The sequence below is a fragment of the Desmodus rotundus genome, chromosome 2, assembly GCF_022682495.2.
Source record: "Desmodus rotundus isolate HL8 chromosome 2, HLdesRot8A.1, whole genome shotgun sequence".
NCBI lineage: Eukaryota > Metazoa > Chordata > Mammalia > Chiroptera > Phyllostomidae > Desmodus > Desmodus rotundus.
Genome location: NC_071388.1, coordinates 10,509,817 through 10,529,977, shown reverse-complemented (window position 1 = coordinate 10,529,977; position 20,161 = coordinate 10,509,817). Strand labels below are relative to the sequence as shown.

At 40.0% G+C, this 20,161-nt stretch overlaps 1 protein-coding gene across 17 annotated transcripts in view; it reads right to left on the bottom strand.

The window, feature by feature from the left end:
• The window catches only part of PCBP3 (poly(rC) binding protein 3), a 223,542-nt gene that overhangs the window by 119,718 nt on the left and 83,663 nt on the right, over nucleotides 1-20,161 (bottom strand). Inside the window, exon 1 of one of the 17 annotated variants that reach the window (XM_053917776.1) lies at nucleotides 11,835-11,853. The exons of the other annotated variants lie outside the window; for them this stretch is intronic. The gene's annotated coding sequence lies outside the window, so the exon portion shown is untranslated. Of the gene's footprint in view, nucleotides 1-11,834; nucleotides 11,854-20,161 lie in introns of those variants that run through there. 17 annotated transcript variants of the gene reach the window in all.

Genomic DNA, 20,161 nt, shown 5'->3' with positions numbered 1-20,161 from the left:
TGAACATGGTATGTACTTCCTCTTATTTGTATATTCTATTTCTTTCTTCAGTGTCTTATAATTTTCCAAGTACAGGTCTTTTACATCCTTGGTTAGGTTTATTCCTGGGTATTTTATTCTCTTTGTAGTAATTGTAAATGGGATTGTTTTCTTAATTTCCCTTTCTGTTAGTTCATTATTGGCATATAAAAATGCAACTGATTTCTGGATATTAATTTTTTATCCTGCTACTTTGCTGAATTCATTTATCAGTTTGGTAGTTTCTCATTAGAATCTTTGGGGTTGTCTATGTACAGTATCATGTCAGCTGCAAATAATGACAGTTTTACTTCTTGCTTTCCAGTTTAGATGCCTTCTTTTTCTTCTCATTGTCTGCTTTCTGTGGCTAGAACTTCCAGTACTATATTGAATAAGAGAGGTTAAAGCGGACATCCCTGCCTAGTTCCCAGTCTTAAGGGGAATGCTTGTAGTTTTTGCCCATTGAGTAGGATGCTGGCAGTAGGTTAGTCATATATGGCCTATATTATGTTTAGTTATGTTCGCTCTATTCCCACTTTGCTGAAAGTGTTTATCATAAATGGGTGCCAGCATTTTATCAAATGCTTTTCTGCATCTATTGATATGATGACATGGTTTCTTATCCTTCATTTTGTTTATGTGGTGAATCACATTTATTGATTGGAGAATGTTATACCAAACTTGCAATCCCAGAATAAATCCCACTTGATCATGGTGTGTGATCTTTTTGATACATTGCTGTATTTAGTTTGCTAATATTTTGTTGAGGACTTGAGTGTCTATGTTCATCAGGGATATTGGCCGCCTATAATTTTCTTTCTTTGTAGTGTCTTTAGCTGATTTTGGGATTAAGATGATGCTGGCATTGTAAAATGAGTTTGGGAGCTTTCCCTACTCTTGAATTTTATGAAATAGTTTGAGAAGGAGAGATGTTAGTTCTTCTTGGAATGTTTGATAAAATTTATCTGCGAAGCTACCTGGTCCAGGGCTTTTCTTTTTGGAGAGTTTTTTGATTACTGCTTCAATTTCACTGGTATAACCTGTCTATTCAGATTCTCTGATTCTTCCTGATCTAGTTTCGGAAGAATTGTATGCTTCCAGGAATTTATCCATTTCATCCACATTGTCCAGTTTGTTGGCATTTAGTTGTTCACAATATATTCTTACAAACTTTTGCATTTCTTTTTTTTTTAGACTCTATTTATTTGTCTTTAGAGAGAGAGGAAGGAAAGGGGAAAGAAAGGGAGAGAAATATCAATGTGCGGTTGCTTCTCATATGCCCCCAGCCTGCCACCTAGGCATGTGCCGACTGGGAATCAAACCTGCGACTCTTTGGTTCACAGGCTGGCACTCAATCCACTGGGTCACTACAATCCTTCATACAGCCAGGGCCAATCCTTTGTTTGTCTCTGGTGTCGGCTGTTATTTGTCCTCTTTCATTTATGATTTTATTTATTTGGGTCCTTTGTCCTTTTTTCTTGATGAATCTAGTTAAAGGTTTGTCAATCTTGTTTATCTCTTCAAAGAAATAGATCTTGGACAAATGGATCTTCTGTATTTTTTTTTAGACTCTATTTCATTTCTTTCTGCTCTGATCTTTATTATTTCCTTTCTTCTACTCATGTGGTGCTTTGTTTGTTGTTCTTTTTCAAGTTCCTTTAAGTGTCAAGTTAGATTGTTTATTTGAGCTTTTTCTCATTTCTTGAGATAGACCTGTAATGCTATGAATTTCCCTCTTAGGATTACCTTCCCAGTGTCCCACAGATTTTGGATTGTGGTGTCTTCATTTTCACTTGTTTCAAGGTATCTTTTGATTTCTTCCAAGATCTTGTTGTTGACCCATCCATTGCTTAATAACATGCTATTTAGCTTCCATGTCTTTTCATGTTTTTCATTGTAGTTGTATTGACTTCTAGTTTCATAGCATTGCGGTCAGAGAAAGTGCTTGATATGATTTCAGTCTTCCTAAGTTTACCAAGACTTGTGTTATGTCTTCAATGTGGTCTATTGTAAATAACATTCCATATGTACTTGAAAAGTATGTATATCCTGCTGCTTTGGGATGAAATGCTCTAAAAATACCAATTAAATCCATTTGATCCAGTGTGTCATTTAAGGTCGCTGTCTCCTTGTTGATTTTTTGTCTGGAAGACCTATCCACTGAAGTCAATGGAATGTTAAAATCCCCAACTATGACTGTATTTCTATTGATCTCTCTGTTTATGTCCATCAAGATTTGCTTCACATATTTAGGTTCTGCTATGTTGGGTGTGTGAGTGTTTACCAGGGTTATGTCCTCTGGTTGGATTGTTCCCTTCATCATTATGTAGTGTTGTTCCTTGTCTCTTACTATGCTTTGGTTTTAAAGTCTATTTTGCTGGATACAAGTATTGCTGCCCCAACTTTTTTTTCCTTTCCATTTGCATGAAATATCTTTTTCCATCCCTTTACTTTTAGTCTGTGTGTATCTTTCAATCTGAGATGGGTCTCTTCGAGGCAGCATATATATGGGTCTTGTTTTCTTATCCATTCAGCTACCCTATGTCTCCTGGTTGGAGCATTTAAGCCATTTACATTTAAGGTGATTATTGATTGATAGGCAGGTAGTGCCATTTTATTCTTAGACTATTTTCCTTTTTCCCCCCTTTCTCTTTTTCTTCTTCTTAAAGCAAGCCCTTTAACATTCATTGCAGTACTGGTTTGGTGTTAACAAACTCCTTTAGTTTTTTTTGTGCCTGGGATGCTCCTTATTTCTCCTTCAATTTTAAATGATAGCCTTGCTGGGTAAAGTAGCCTTGGTTGTAGGTCCTTGCTTTTCATCACTTGAATATTTCACACCACTTCCTTCTGGCCTGAAATGTTTCTGTTGAGAAATCAGGTGACAGTCTAATTGGTGCTCCCTTGTATGTAACTACCTGCTTTTCTCTTGCGGCCTTTAGGATTCTCTCCTTGTCTTTAAGCCTTGTCATTTTAATTATGATGTGTCTCAATGTAAGCCCTCTTTGGGTCCAACTTGTTTGGGACTCTGAGCTTCCTGGATTGTGTGTCTTTTTCCTTCACCAAACTAGGTTAAGTATTCAGTCATTATTCTACAAATAGATTCTTGATCTTTGCTCACTCTCTTCCCCTTCTGGTATCCCATGATGTAGATGTTGTTACACATCATATTGTCCAAAATGTTTCTTAAGATCTCCTCATTTTTTTAAAAAAATTCTTTTTTTTCTTTTTGCTACTCTACCTGGGTGTTTTTTCCCTTGTCTTCTAAATCACTGATTTGATCCTCTGCTTCATCTAACCTACTGTTTATTCCTTCCAGTGTATTACTTATTTTAGATATTACATTCTTTATTTCTGACTGATTGTTTTTATGGTTTCTATATCTTTTTTCATGCTGTTGAGTATCCTTATAATCATTACTCTAAACTCTCTGTCTGATAAATTGCTTGCCTCCATTTCATCTAGTTCTTCTTCTGGAGAATTCTCTCGTTCTTTCATTTGGGGTCTATTTCTTTGTCTTCCCATTTTTACTGCCTTTTTTTTTCTGCCTTAGTTGTTAAACTAATCAATGAAAAAGCCTCAAGCTGTAATCAGCAGACCAGCTTAAGCACCACAGAATGTAGCAGAGTAATTCCTGTGGGCGTGGCTATTGCTTCTCCTCAGGCTGATGCCACTGGGGAGGAGTGCTCTCCCTGAGAAAGATGGCTTCTGCAGTATGGGGAATGACTCAGCGCAGGGATCCTAGAGGCTGTTCCTTCAGTTCTCTCTCCACAGCCACCAACTCCAGACTCTCCTCAAGTGTCTCTGGTTCACTCTGCCCTCCTTCTGTGGTAGCCCAGGGTAAGTGGCTGCAAATGAAATTTTGTGCTTTGGTCCTTTAAGAGGCTCTCTGTGTCTCTAGCCATCACTCCCTGGCAGACAGAAACCCAGCTGCTTTTCACAGTTGGATGTTATCTGGGTTCCTTTCTAGCTTTGGTGCTATAGGCTAGGGAGCCCAACTTGGGGTTTAGACCCCACACTTTTCAGTAGGAACCCCCTAGCCACTGAAATATCCCTCTGGAATGTCAGCTGTTGCCAGTGGGAGTCCAGCCTGCCCTCTCATGCCTCCTGCACACTCCCTACCTATCTGGTTGTGGTAAAGTGGTTTCTTCTGTCTGTCCTTGGTTATAAAGCTTCTCTCCAGCTAGTGTTCAGTTAGTTTTGTTTCTTGACAATTTACTTGTAATTCCAGGTTGGTTCTGCGAGGAGTTTAATACAGCTTCCGCTTATTCCTCTGCCATCTTGGATCTCCAAAATGAATTTTAATTAGTATACTAAGACCAAAAATGGTGCTGGGACAGCTTGATGTCCACATACAAGAGAATGAATTTGGACCGCTGATTCACAGCATATACAAAAATTATATCAAAGTGGATCAAAGACCTAAATGTAAGAGCTGAAGCTATAAATGTCTTAGCAGTCAACGTAGGATAGAGCAAAAACTTCATAACCCTCGATTTGGCAAATATCTTAAATCCAAGTAACCACAGAAAAAACAGATCGTGCTTCATAAAAATTAAAAACTTCTCTGTGTCAAAAAGCATTCTCCAAGGAAGTGAAAAGACAATCCAAATAATGGAAGAAAGTTTATATCAATTATATATCTAAGGATCTAGTATCCAGAATATATAAAGATTCCTTATAACTCAACAATAAAAAGATATCTTATTTTAAAACTAGGCAAAGGATATGAATAGACATTTCTCCAAAGAAGCTATACAAATGGCCAATAAGCACATGGAAAGTTGCTCAACATCATTAGTCATTAGAGGTAGGCTAATCATTACCACAATGAGATACTACTTTCTACCTACCATTAGGATACCTATAACCAAAATAAACAAACAAACCCAGAAAAGAGCAAGTGATACAAAGAAAATGGAACACCCAAACATTGCTGGTGAGAATGTAAAATGTTATAGTCACTTTGAAAAATAGTTTGGCATTTCCTCAAAAAGTGAAACATAGAATTACCATATGATCCCACAACTCCACTCCTAGGCATAAACTTAACATAGATTAAAACATAAACAACAAAAGAAAAAAGCAAACAAAATATAACCAGAGACATTGACGTTAAGAACAATCTAACAATAGCCAGAGGGGAGTGGGGAGGGGACATTGGGGAGAGGGGTTTACAGGAACTACAATAAAGGACACATGGACAAAATCAAGGGGGAGGGTGGAGGTGGGGGAGGGAGGAGGGTTCGGATGGGGTGGGGTGGAGGGATGGGGAGAAAATGCAGATAACTGTAATTGAATAACAATAAAAATTTAAAAAACATATTTATACAAAAAACTTATACATGAGTATTTAAGTAGCCAAAAAGTGGAAACAACCCAAATGCCCATCAATTGATGACTAGATAAAGAAAATGTGGCATATCCATAAATGGAATATTATTTAGTCACAAAAAGGAATGAAGTACTAACAGATGGACCTTGAAAATATTATACTAAGAGAAAGGAGACATTTATATGAAATGTCCAGAGTAGGCAGAGATAGAGAGTAGATCAGTGGTTGCCAGGGACTGGGGGCTAGGAGGAGTGGGGAGTGACTGCTAATGGTCATGGGGTTTCCTTTAAGGTTAACAAAAATGTTCTAGAAATAGACAATCGTGATGGTTTCACAGGCTAGTGAAGATACTAAAAAAAAAACCACTGAATTTTACACTTAAAAATAGTGAATATTATGATATATGGATTTTATCTCAAAAAATAAAATAACAAAGAAATGCCAATTATCCCCAAATTAATATATACAGATCCAAGACAATTTCCATCAAAATCCCAGCAGTCTTTTTTATAGAATTGACAAGCTGATTCTATAATTTATATGGAAAAGAATAGGACTCAATAGGGAAACAATTTTGAAAAAGAAGACCAACATTGAAGGACTCATCTTCCTGATTTCAAGGCTGACACTAAAGCTACAGTAACCAAAATATTAAGGTATTGGTGAAAGGATAGGCATATCAAGTAATTAAACAGAATATAGAGTTCAGAAATAAATCCACCTGTATAAGGTCAACTGACAAAGGAGCAAAGACAATCAAAGGAGAAAATATGGTCTTTTAACAAACAATGTTGAAAAAAATTACATTCACAGGGAACAAAACAAACTTTCCCAGTATTTTGTACCATATTTTTAAAAATTAGCTCAAGGTGGATCAAAGGAAAAAAAATGCATCAGAGACTAAAATGTAAAACCTATACTATACAATTTCTAGAACTAAACATAGAAAATAATTTTTGTGACCTTAGGGAAAGTGTAGAATTCTTGGCTAGGACACAGAGCACAAACCATAAAAGAAAAAAACTGACAAATTTTACTTTATCAAGAGTAAATATTTCTGATTTTTTGAAAGACACAGTTAAGGAAATAAACCACATTCTGGGATAAAATATTTGAAAAACATGTATCTGATAAATGACTGTTATCTAAAGTATGTAACAAATCTTCACAACAATAAGAAAACAAATAGTACAAAATTTTTAACGTGTAAAATATCAGAATGGACACTTCACCAAAGAAGACATACAGATGGCAAATAGACAGAAAAAATGTTCAGTATCATCAGTCATCAGGAAAATCACTGCCAAAAAATGAAAACTATGAAGTGCCACTGCACTTCCATTAGAAAGAATACAATTTTGAATTTACATCAAGTGCTAACCATTCCAAAAGCAAAGGGGACTTTTCACACATCACTCCTTGGCATGCAGATGGTGAATCACTTTGGAAAACCACTTTGTAGTTTCAAAGTTAAACACACACTTATGGGATCTAGAAAAGCTCGATCCTAGGTATTTATGAAAAATGAAGAAAGCTTATAGCATGTTTATTCATAATCCTCTAAAACTGCAAATCTCCAAATTTTCCACCAATTGGTGAGTGAATAAACAAATGTGATTCATTCATTAACTATCACTCACAACAATAAAGATACATCTCAAAGTATGACAGGGAAGTGAAAAACCAGACTCAGAGCTACATGCTATGACTGCACCTCCATGACACTGTAAGGAGTAGCATCCAGTTACAATAAATAGACCTGTGTTTGTCAGGGGGAAAGAGAGGAGAGGGGACAGGAGGGAATTTAGGGTGGTGAAAATATTCTATATCATGACTGTATTGTTAGCTAATATCTGTATGTTTTGTCAAAAATGATCTCATCTATAAGTGGAACCTAATCAACAAAACAAACAAGCAAGCAAAATATAACCCGAGACACTGAAATAAAGAACAGACAGTAACCAGAGGGAAGGAGGGTGGAGATAATGGCGGGTAAGGGGGAAGGGTTCGTCAAGGAACATGTATAAAGGACACATGGGCAAAGCCAAAGGGAGTAGGATCAAAGGTGGAAGGTGGGGATGGCTAGGGTGGCAGGGAGTGGTGGGGTGAAAATGGAGACAACTGTATTTGAACAACAATTTTTAAAAACCCTGAAAAGAGTGAATTTTATACTATATAAATTTTACCTCAGTAAATGATGTGAAAAATTAATCCCAAGAGGATAAGCATAAAGAAATCTATATCTAGATAATATGGTGGGAAACCTGGAAACCACCAAAGACAAAGAAGATCTTAAAAGTAACCAGAGTTTTAAAAATTCTTTTAAATGAGCACAATTTAGATAGAGAGATGGCTTCTTCACAGCAATGGAATACACAGACAAAAGCGAGTAATTGAAGATAAAGTACTGTAGGATTCTAGTATCATTTGGGATGTGGCTAAGAAGACTGATTAACTTTAGACCAGTGATTCAATCTTTTTCATCTCATGGCACACAAAAGGTAATTACTAAAATTCTGTGCCACACCAAAAATACATTTTTTGTAAATCTGACAAAAAAAGTAGGCATAATTTTGATTTACAAAAATAATAATAACAGTTAACTACTTACCCTTTTTGATCCAAAGTGACTTTTTTAAAAAAAATCAGGTGCTTATACTTCTATATAATAATTTCTGGTACCAAATATTAACCAGCCAGACACAGCCTTATTACACGATATAACCAATAAGATGGAACTCTACTATATGATCTATATATATATGTGATTCAAGACAGGGCATTCACAACCAAGATGGAGGCGTAGGTAGACACACGGCACCTCTTTGCACAACCAGAACTGACAGAAAATTGAACGGCAAGGGAGTCTGACACCAAGTAGATAAAAAAGAAACATACATCTAGACTGGTAGGAGGGGCAGAGACGGGCAGCCGGGGCAGAGAGGACTCACGTTGCCGTGGCGGGACTGAGCGGAGTGTGGGACTAACGGGGCAGGCAGTCTGACTACTAGCAGACCCTGCGGCCCCACATTCGCGCATAGATAAACCAGGGGATAAAGCCTCAAACCTCTGATTGAAAATACCCATGGAGGGTTGGGGTGGCAGCAGGAGAAACTCCCAGCCTCACAGGAGAGGTCGTTGGAGAGACCCACAGGGGCCTAGAGCGTGCACAAGCCCACCACCTTGGGAACCAGCACCAGAGGGGCCCAATTTGATTGTGGGTAGCAGAGGGAGTGGCTGAAATCCTGTGGAGAGTGGAGCAAGCACCATTGCTCCCTCTCGGCCCCTCCCCCCCACACAGTGTCACAGCTCAGCAACCAGCGTTACTCCACCCCAGGGAACACCTAAGGCTCCGTCCCTTTAAGTAACAGACTCACCAAGGGAAAAAAAAAAAAAAAGGCCCAAATGACAGAACACTTCAAAGCTCCAGAAATAATTCAACTAAGCAGCGAACATATAGCCAACCTAACAGATGCACAGTTCAAAACACTGGTAATTAGGACGCTCACAGAATTGGTTGAATTTGGTCGAAAACTAGATGAAAAAATGAAGGCTATGCTAAGAGAGACAAAGGAAAATGTACAGGGAACCAACAGTGATGGGAAGGAAACTGGGACTCAAATCAACGGTGTGGACCAGAAGGAAGAAAGAAACATTCAACCAGAAAAGAATGAAGAAACAAGAATTCGGAAAAATGAGAAGAGGCTTAGGAACCTCCAGGACATCTTGAAACGTTCCAACATCCAAATCATAGGGGTACCAGAAGGAGAAGAGGAAGAACAAGAAATTGAAAACTTATTTGAACAAACAATGAAGGAGAACTTCCCCAATCTGGCCAAGGAAATAGACTTCCAGGAAGTCCAGGAAGCTCAGTCAGTCCCAAAGAACTTGGACCCAAGTAGGAACACACCAAGACACATCATAATTACATTAGCCAAGATTAAAGATAAAGAGAGAATGTAAGAAGCAGCAAGAGAAAAGGACACAGTTACCTACAAAGGAGTTCCCATAAGGCTATCAGCTGATTTCTCCAAAGAGACCTTACAGGCAAGAAGGGGCTGGAAAGAAGTGTTCCAAGTCATGAAAGGCAAGGACCTACACCCAAGATTACTGTATCCAGCAAAGCTATCATTTAGAATGGAAGGGCAGATAAAGTGCTTCTCAGATAAGGTCAAGTTAAAGGAGTCCATCATCACCAAGCCCTTATTATATGAAATGTTAAAGGGACTTAGCTAAGAAAAAGAAAATAAAAAATATGAACAGTAAAAATGACAGCAAACTCACAGTTATTAACAACCACACCTAAAACAAAAACAAAAGCAAACTAAGCAACAACTAGAACAGGAACAGAACCACAGAAATGGAGATCACATGGAGAGTTATCAATAGAGGAGTAGGAGGGGGAGAAGGGGAGGAAAGGTACAGAGAATAAGTAGCATAAATGATAGGTAGAAAATAGACAGGGGGAGGGTAACAATAGTATAGGAAATGTAGAAGCCAAAGAACTTATATGTATGACCCATGGACATGAACTATAGGGGGGGAATGTGGGAGGGAGGGGGTGGGCAGGATGGAGTGGAGTGTGGGGGGGAAATGGGACAACTGTAATAGCATAATCGATAAATATATTAATTAAAAAAGAAAGACAGGGCATTCACACTGGCCAACTATCATTGTGCTGGCTGTTGTCATTTTTGAATTTGACAATTTAAGGGAAAAGAGGTCAGTGTGAATAGAGGTCCTTTTACTAAATAGTCAGGTATTGCATATTTTAAAATTTTTTGCATGCAAGTTGAAAAATCACTGCTTTAGATACTGATAAATCAAGTATACACATAAGTATACACAAACAACGAACACAAGAGAAACCACATTTATGCAGTGAGGAGAAAACTGAATGAGGAAAAAATCAACTGTTAATCAAAAAAATGAAAAGAGAAAAACTAAACACAAGGAAGTTGAGCAAAACAGAAATACCAAAATAAGATTGTAGGGAGGAGTCCAAATCTAGTAAATAAAAGTAAACTAACAGGCTCCAGTCTTTAAAAGACAAAGATTGTAAGAGAGGATACAACAAAAAGTCATTTAACATCATTTTAAAAGATGCACTACAACATACAGATATAGAGAGACTGAAAGAAAGGGGAGAAAAATATATACTGGGAAAATACACCAGAAAACCTTACTTTATGGCAAAAAAAAAAAAGAGAAAGCATTACCAGAGATAGGCCACATTATATATAGATAAAAAGGTTCAATTTATTAGCAACATACAATAATTATAGCCTTGCATGCACCAAAACAAAGTCCCAACATCAGAAAATAGATAAATTCCCAATCCCATGGTCATATTTGGATACAACTATCACTGGGATCAACGCATCAGCTACAAAAAAAAATCTCTAAGGACAGAAATGATTTAAACAGCATTACCAGGCTTCATCTACTGAACACACAGAGCTTATACTCTGTTACCAGCAGGACATACTCTGCTTTGAAACCAGAACATACACTGTGTGCAACCACACACAAACCACCCTCCATGCACATAAGACCACACAGAGAGACCACTTCACCCACAACACAGAAAGCCAAAAAAAAAAAATTAAAATATTTTAATATATTGTGTATATAAATATAAGTGTATATTTTAACATAGTTTATATTTTTTAAAGTTGATGTATTTGGAACTGAAACTTCTAAATAACTCCTAAGTCAAAAAAGAAATCATAGTGGCAACAGACATTTATGAGTGAAGGATAATAAAACACTAGCTATCTAAATTTGTGCACTGCAACAAACTGTACAATAGAAGAAAATGTTAAATTTTAAATGTTTATTTATATGAAAAGAAAGCTGAATATGAATGCAAAAACATCCAATATAAATTTTAAAAAAAATAGCAAAGTAAACCCTGAAAAGCAAGAAAGGAAGGAAATAAGAACAGAAATTAATACAATAGAAAAATAAATATTCCATTAAAAATCAACATATTGAACATTTTACTTAAAAATAAATTAACAAAAATTAAACTACACAAGTACTAGGATAAAACATGAGTAATTTTCTCTTTAATCTGAGTGTAGAAACAGGATATCTATCTATGAATAAAAAATCCAGATGTTATAAAAGATAAATAAATTCAACTTTATAAAAAATAAAAACATTAGGCATGGCAAAAATGCCATGAGAAAATATTTATGAAAATTAATAAATAAAAAATTTACAACATGTATCATAGAAAAAAGAAATAATATTCCTAATGTACAAGAAACTCCAATTTTTTTTGAAAGGCAAAATATGACCACAAATCCTATTAAAAAAAGCAGGAGACATAAAAAATGATAGAAACCTGTCTTTAAACTTGTGAAAAGGTGTTCTATTTCACTCATAGGAAGAGAGAAATGCAAATTAAAACTACACTCAGCTACCACAGCTCTCCTGTCACTTTGGCAAAAACTGACAAGCTTAAGAATACACTTACCAGGGCAGACTGTGGTGGGAAAGGCGTGCTGATACACTGGTGGTGGAAATAGCCAATGGGGCAACCCCTCAGGAGGGGAATGTGGAAATATCTAGCAGAACGACACACGTACTTTCCACTGAACCCAGCTGTCGCACTTCTAGGAGCCAACCCAGAAGACATGACAAAAAATACCCGTTACATGGCTATTCGTCACAGTCAGTAATAGCATAAACTTGACTATCCTAGTATCAGGGGGAATGATGAGATCAACTATAGGAGAGTCACACAATGGAGCAGCACCAGACAGCAGGAAAAAAAGAATGCAGAGGCTCTTTGTGAATTGATGTGAAGTGACTTCCAGGAGATACTGTCAGACAAAAAACACCAAGTACAGAAGAGTACATACTGATGGCTGCACAACACTACAAATGCAGTGAATGCCCCTGAATGAGATACTCCCAAATGATAAAAATAGCAAATTTCGTTATATATTTTACCACAAAAAATAGTAAAAAGAATATTTAACAACATATATTATATATATTTTGTGTAAGAAAGAAGAGAAACTTAGAAAACATATACTATATTTTTTGGACTATATGACGCACCAGACCGTAAGACGCGCCTAGGTTTTAGAGCAGGAAAATAGGAAAAAAAAATTTGAAGCAAAAAATGTGTTCCTGCTTGTGCCTCCTGTGACCCTGCTCCACCCCTGCCACCCGCCCCAGCGAGCCAGGTAAGCTACATTTGGACTATAAGAAGCACCTCCATTTCCCTCCCAAATTTTGGGGGGCATCTTAATAGTCCGAAAATACGGTATATATCTGCTTTTTCCCCAAAATGTTATACAACAAGAATAAACCACAAAAAAGAGCAAGAGAGAGAGAGATTTATTTTCCTATAATAGTATGCTGGTAACTGTTTAACCAATGGCCTTTAGGAAGGGAGGAGAGGCCCAGTCCAACCACTATGGGAGTCAAACCACCAACATGCTATCACTGAACATGGAATAGAACAGGAATGTGCAGAAGTGGCTCTCAGGGGCTGGTGAAAGACTACTTTACAGCACTACCATCATCTGTAAGGGGTGGGCTAATGGGAAGAGAAAGGACTGTAAATATTGTAAATATAATAAGTGTTATATTCATTACATATACACATATGTGTGTGCGTATATACATGTGCATGCATGTATGTGTGCATGCATGTCCACATACATGTGTATGCATGTAGTTCCCATCTCTGTACATGGACAGGGGTTAGAAGTGAAGACACTGCAGGAACAATAAGCACACCTAGTACCCAAATTTTGCTGTTTAATAACATTTCCATACTACAAGGAAGCAGAGCCCTTCAAAGAAATGCTGATTCCAGGGCTGGGCAGGTTAGGTACATAAGCCTGAAACATGATACAGGAAATATTAAAAATAAAAATTGAAGAACACATAGGGAGAGGGAAGAAAAGGAAGAAAGGGAAGGAGGGAGGAAGAGAGGAAAGAAGAAAGGGTGTTATGGACTGAATGTGTCCTCCCAAATTGGAATGTTGAATCCTAAACTCCAATGTGATAGTATCAGGAGGTAGGGCCTTTCAGAGGTGATTAAGTCGTGAGGGTGGATCCCCATGATGGGATTAGTGCCCTTATGAAAGGGTCCCCAGAGAACTCTCTGACTCTCAACCATGTGAGGACAGTGAGGTGTCTAGCTGCAATTGAAGAGGGCCTCACCAGAACCTAACTGTGCCAGCACTCTGATCTTGGACTCCCAGCCTCCAGAACTCAGAAAAAAGTTTCTTGTTGTGGGTAAGTGACACCTGGTCTGTGGTACTTTGTTACAGTAGCTTGAACATACTGACACAGAGCTAAGACAGGAAGGAAGGGATATTCCATGGGGCCAGGAGTCAGCCTGGAGGGCTCCTACTGATCTGGGATAATTTGTGCTCCAAAGTCATTGAGGACAGTGAAGCATTATAAAGTAGGACGGTGATGAATTAAAAAACAAGAAGCCATGAAACTGAACTGATAATATACAGATAAATAAAGAGAAAGGGAAAAGGGGGGAGGGCTCCTGCTCACAGCAGATGGTCAAGAGCTAACAGGTGTATTCGGAGAGTGTTGGAGCTGGACAAACATCATTTTCCAAACATCACAGTAAAGACTGCTCTAGCCAAAAACATCAATGGATTCTCAACTTTCCTGAAAAGTAGAATATGTCCATGTTTTTAAAATACCTACCCCCCTATTGCTTATTATCAGTAGTTGCAAGAGGGAAAGTAGTCATGATCCTGGGAAGAGAACAGACAAGTCCTTGATCAGGTGAATGGTTTAACATCCCCAAAAGGGCAGCTGGACATTGAAGCTCTGAAAAGGCCTCTCTCTCATGTGGAGAGTCCATCCAAGAATGCAAAACTGGAACCTAAACATGAGGAACAGAGAAAAGGGAGGGAACATATTCTTCACAATCTCAATGTCATAAGGGGGATAGAAAGGCTATGGATATGTCCCAGGTAGAAGGAGACTAAAAGCCCAAGACAGCTAAGCGTAACACCTGCACCACCCTAGACTGGCTCCAGCCCTGGAGAGGAGCCACAGTTGTGGAAAATATGGCGGAGCCCATTAAGAACACTGGAGGGCAGTACAGAGAGCATTGTTAGCTCAGCGATCACCAACAAGAGTCCTATTCTTAGCAAACAGCGCCTCTGCCATCTCAACATCCAAACCTGTGCTGACTCCTTGGGAACTGACTTCTAAGCAGCTTCCCACACTCTGTCTCTTTACTCTTCAACCTTTGTCTCTTTGTTAACTCCTCTTTGGGTTTTAAACTTATTCAGATAACTCCTTTTAAAAACACAAACAAACAGCTCTCTCCTAGACCCGTATTTTAAGAGTTAGACGTGTGAATAGCACCCCCACCATCAATGCCAGCCCAGTCAGTCTACATTTTCCTACACTATTGAACTGAGCTTCCTTCTCAATCACGCCAAAGCCAGTGACACCTCTAGTCCTTATCTTACTGTATTTTCCTCCATTAGCCTGAAAAAAAAAAAAAAAGGTTTTGTAACAATGGATGATGTTACAATTAAACAGGCATGCTCCAAAATTGCAGATGAAAACAAAAAATGCTCCAATTTCCTGGAAGATAATTTGGCCCTCAGTATTTGAAGCTTGAACTTCTTACAATTTTTTTAAAAATATATTTTATTGATTATGCTATAACAGTTTTCCCATTCCCTCTCCCCCTTTATTCCCCTCTGCCCTGCACACCCCCTCTCACCTGCATTCCCCACACCCTTTAGTTCATGTCCATGGGTCACATATATAGGTTCTTTGGCTTCTACATTTCCTATACTATTCTTAACCTCCCACTGCCTATCTTTTACCTGCCATTTATGCTACTTATTCTCTGTACCTTTCCCCCCTCTCCCCAACCACTCCCCCACTGATAACCCTACATGTGATCTCCATTTCTGTGGTTCTGTTCCTCTTCTAGTTGTTTGCTTAGTTTGTTTTTGTTTTCAGTTTGGTTGTTAATAACTGTGAGTTTGTTGTTATTTTACTGTTCATATTTTTGATGTTCTTTTCCTTAGATAAGTCCCTTTAACATTTCATATAATAAGGGCTTGGTGATGATGAACTCCTTTAACTTGACCTTATCTGGGAAGCACTTTATCTGCCCTTCCATTCTAAATGATAGCTTTGCTGGATACAGTAATCTTGGATGTAGGTCCTTGCCTTTCATGATTTGGAATACTTCTTGCCAGCCCCGTCTTGCCTGAAGTTTCTTATGAGAAATCAGCTGATAGTCTTATGGGAACTCCTTTGTAGGTAACTGTCTCGTTTTCTCTTGCTGCTTCTTACATTCTCTCTTTATCTTTAATCTTGGCTAATGTAATTATGATGTGTCTTGGTGTGTTCCTACTTGGGTCCAAGTTCTTTGGGACTCTCTGAGCTTCCTGGACTTCCTGGAAGCCTATTTCCTTTGCCAGATTGGGGAAGTTCTCCTTCATTATTTGTTCAAATAAGTTTTCAATTTCTTGTTCTTCCTCTTCTCCTTCTGGTACCCCTATGATTTGGATGTTGGAACGTTTCAAGATGTCCTGGAGGTTCCTAAACCTCTCCTCATTTTTTTGAATTCTTGTTTCTTCATTCTGTTCTGGTTGAATGTTTTCTTCCTTCTGGTCCACACTGTTGATTTGAGTCCCGGTTTCCTTCCCATCATTGTTGGTTCCCTGTGCATTTTCCTTTATTTCACTTAGCATAGCCTTCACTTTTTCATCTAATTTGCAACCATACTCAACCAGTTATGTGAGCATCCTGATTAACAGTGTTTTGAACTGTGCATCCGATAGGTTGTCTATCTCTTCTTTGCTTAGTTGTATTTTTTCTGGAGCTTTGATTTGTTCTTTCATTCAGGCCATTTTTTTTTTTTTTGTCTCTGTGTGCCTGTTACCCAGTAAGGGGTGGAGCCTTAGGTATTCACAAGGGCGGGGCCACCCACGTAGCTGCAGTGACACTGTACGTAGGGGAGGGGTCTGAGAGGGAATAGTGCCACTTGCTCTGCTCTCTGTGGGTTTTCAGTCACTTCCCCCACTACCCACAATCAAATTGGGCCCTTCTGGTGCTGATTCCCAGGGGGGTGGGTTTGTGTATGTTCTAGGATCCTGTGGGTCTCTCCAACGGACTCTCCCATGAGGCTGGGAGTTTCTCCCGCTGCTGCCACAACCCCCACAGGTGTTTTCAGTCAGAGGTTTTGAGGCTTTATTTCCCCGGGGCTGGAACCCTCGGTTGCTCGGTCTGTCTGGCTCCCCAGTTGTTCCTCCTGGTTTATCTGTATGTGAACATGGGTCTGCCCGTCCGAAATTCACCATCTCGCCGGGTACACCTACCGCAGCCTTGCCCACCCTGGTCCTCCAGCCACTGCCTAGCCCTGAGTCTTCTCCGCCCAGCTGCCCATCTCCACCCCTCCTACTTGTCTGGATGAATGTTTCTTCTTTAACTCCTTGGTTGTCAGACTTCCATACAGTTCGATTTTCTGTCAGTTCTGGTTGTTTTTTGTTTTTAAAATTTGTTGTTGTCCTCCTTTTGGTTGTGAGAGGAGGCACAGTGTGTCTACCTATGCCTCCATCTTATCTCGAAGTCTGAACTTCTTACAATTTAATACTAATGAAGGGGTTAAGAGAAGTTCTGGAATGGGATATCTGGACTTCTCTCTCCAGTGCTAACTTCAGTGTCCTTACTGATGAAGCAGGATAATCAAACACCTTGGAGAATTGTGGAGACTGAGTGAGAAACTAGGGCCTAGAACACAGCAATGACTGTGGAAACTGTCTTCTCATATGGTCACATACTTATTCCTGGAAAGACACCAACATCCTTGACATCCGGTAAAAGCTTAAATGCCTGAACCTGCCATCCTCTTGGCTAGGACATTGTTCCTCCTCTGAGACTGGGCGGAACAGGTAAGGAGATGCTGTCTCACAGAGGGGTAAACAGTGTAAATGGGAACAACCTAGCCAAGGTAATAGGGTGATAGGAGCAAGAGCTGGAAGCAGAATGCCATCTTTGGATCCCCAGGCTGTCTCCACCAGCCCAGGTGGGCTCCTACCAGAAAGTTTTTACCATGATTTCTGCTCATGCTCTGCCAAATGTATACAATGGGATAATAAAAACAGCTCACTGTCATGCTCCCTATAACAGCTGCGCTCCAGCTGCTACCAGCCCTGCTAGCTCTGGCCTGAGGCCCAGGGCCTGCAAAGATGGTGCCCTGCATTCAGTGGAGTTGAGAGGCAGCCTAATAACCAGCATGTGAAGCGGGCAGGAAACAGTGTTAATATCTAGCACGTTCTTCAATCACAGGGGGAGCAAAGCTGTGGATTAGTCTCATGCCCTGAAAGAGCAAAATAGTCAGAGCACTTGTAAAAAGGTCAAAGCCTATAATGAAAGCCTCCTTCTGCCACAGTGTAACTGCAGAGTCACTGCTACCCTTCATAACCAAAGATAAGGTGGCCTCCCCCATAAAAGTAATATAAGATTCATGGTAGCAGAGGAGTAAGCACTAAATCAAATGGTATAATCTGTAAGCGCCACTGCATTTCTGGAGAAAGAAAACGGAAGCCTGAAATAGCAGAAGGAGTTTGCTTAAGCATACAAGTAAAGCATCCTTGGCCCCTTTGACTGTGCATGACATTCCCTAGGTAGAACACATCAGGCTGCTCACAGCCCTCCACACCTGGGAGCACCTGATTCACTTGTGCTAAAGAACACTGGTCAAGGGGCAGTGTGTGAGTTGAATGGGCCGTGCATAGGCAAGCTGACTCCTGCCTGTCTGAATGTCTCCTAGAGGGCACTCCTCCACCCCCGTACACCATCCATGGCTACCACAGACCAATGACAACAGTTCTCAGATCCATCACTGTCTCTGCATACAGGGCCGCCAGACAGCCTGGCAGTGCAGCCGCACAGGGAAGAGTGAATGAGTCATCTTGTGAAAAGCAACCAACCCCTTCATGCCTAGCTGCAATACGACCTAAACCTCTGGGAGCACAGCACGCTCCCACATCCCTGTGAGAGGAAAAAGGGAAAGAAAGATGAGTGCCCTGGATGAATGCCACTTGACCACAGAAGAAGGGAAAGCTAAGAGGAGGGAGCAGGTGAAGCCCCCAGTGCCTGAGGTCTCCATGGCTGTGGCACTCAGTTCTCTCTCAGAGCCCCGTGAGCACCTATGCTCACTATAAATAAGGAGTATATGTAAAATGAAGGGCAGGACTGTGAAACCTCAGAGGGGTATGATGTCAGCTGGGCTGGAGGCCTCTGCAGCCATCTGCACTTCACCATCACTCCTGGGGAGGACATAAAAATGTCCTCCCCTCCTGAAAACTAGGACCTCCACACCTTCACTCATCTTCCTGGTCCCAAGGCCCACAGTTAGACAATGAGATGGTATCTTGGCATGGGAGATGAGCAGGTGGGCAGTACCCATCGATGCTGGAACTACTGCCAGCACGATGCCCAGGAAGAGGCCAGCACGCTGGCAGCACTCCCTCAGAGGGCACTGCCAGGTGACAGAGGCAGAGATGACACTGCCCCTAGACTATAGCCTCCTAGATCAGGCCAACATCCTGGCCTAACAGCATGTGGACTGTACACCTACCTGTCAAACAACAAATCCTCTTGCTAGTCCCCCCCTTACTCTGAAGTACAGTGAAATCAAGCTACACACACTTCATCCATCTCTGTGGCAGACAGCTAGCTATTCCTCCCAAGTCCATTCTTCCTCCTTGATGACAACAGAGCTGTGAATGAGCACTGAGCCTCCCAGGAGATGGTATGGCCCCACCATCCAGGAAACCAGGGACCACTCTGCCACATTACTGGTATACAGTTATCCTATATAACATCATTGGTATACAGTGATCCTGTATAATACCGCTGGTTTACAGTGGTCCTGTATAACACCCCTGCTATACAGTTTTCCTGAATAACACCATTGGTATGCATGGTCCTGTATGCCACCATTGGTGTGCAGTAGCCTGTATGACACCATTGGTTTGCAGTGGTCCTGTATCACACCGCAGGTATACAGTGGTCCTGTATCACACTGTTGGTAAGCAATTGCCCAGTATGATACTGTTGGTATGCTGTGGATCTCCAGGAGATGTGGATCTGTGTGACACCGCTGGTATATACAGTCCTGTATGACATCATTGGTATGCAGTTGTGCTGTACAATTCTATAGGTGTGCATAATCCTGCATGCCACTGTTTGGTTTGCAGTGGTCCTGTATAACACTGTTGGTATGCACCTGTCCTGTATAACACCATTGGTATGCAGTGGTCCTTTATAGCATCACTGGTATACAGTTGTCTTGTATAACACCATTGGTGTACAGTGGACCTGTAGTTGGTTTGCAGTGGTTCTGTATAATACCACTGGTATGCACTTGTCCTGCATAACACCACTGGTTTGTAGTGGTCCTTTATAACATTGTTGGTATACAGTTGTCCTATATGACACCACTGGTTTGTAGTATGCCTTTTTAATACCAATGGTATAGAGTTGTCTTATATAATACTGCTGGTAAGCAGTTGTCCTGTAAAACACAATTGGTATGGTGTTATCCTATAAAACACCACTAGCATGCAGTCATCTTATGTAACACTACTGGTATACAGTTGTCCTGTATAATACTATGAGTTTTCAGTGGTCTTGTATAATACCATTGGTATGCAGTGGTCCTGGATGATACCATTTGTTTGCAGTAGTCCTGAATGACACCACTGGTTTGAAGTGCCCTGTATGATACTGTTGGTTTCCAGTGTCCAATGTGTACCATGATTCAAGTTGCCATAA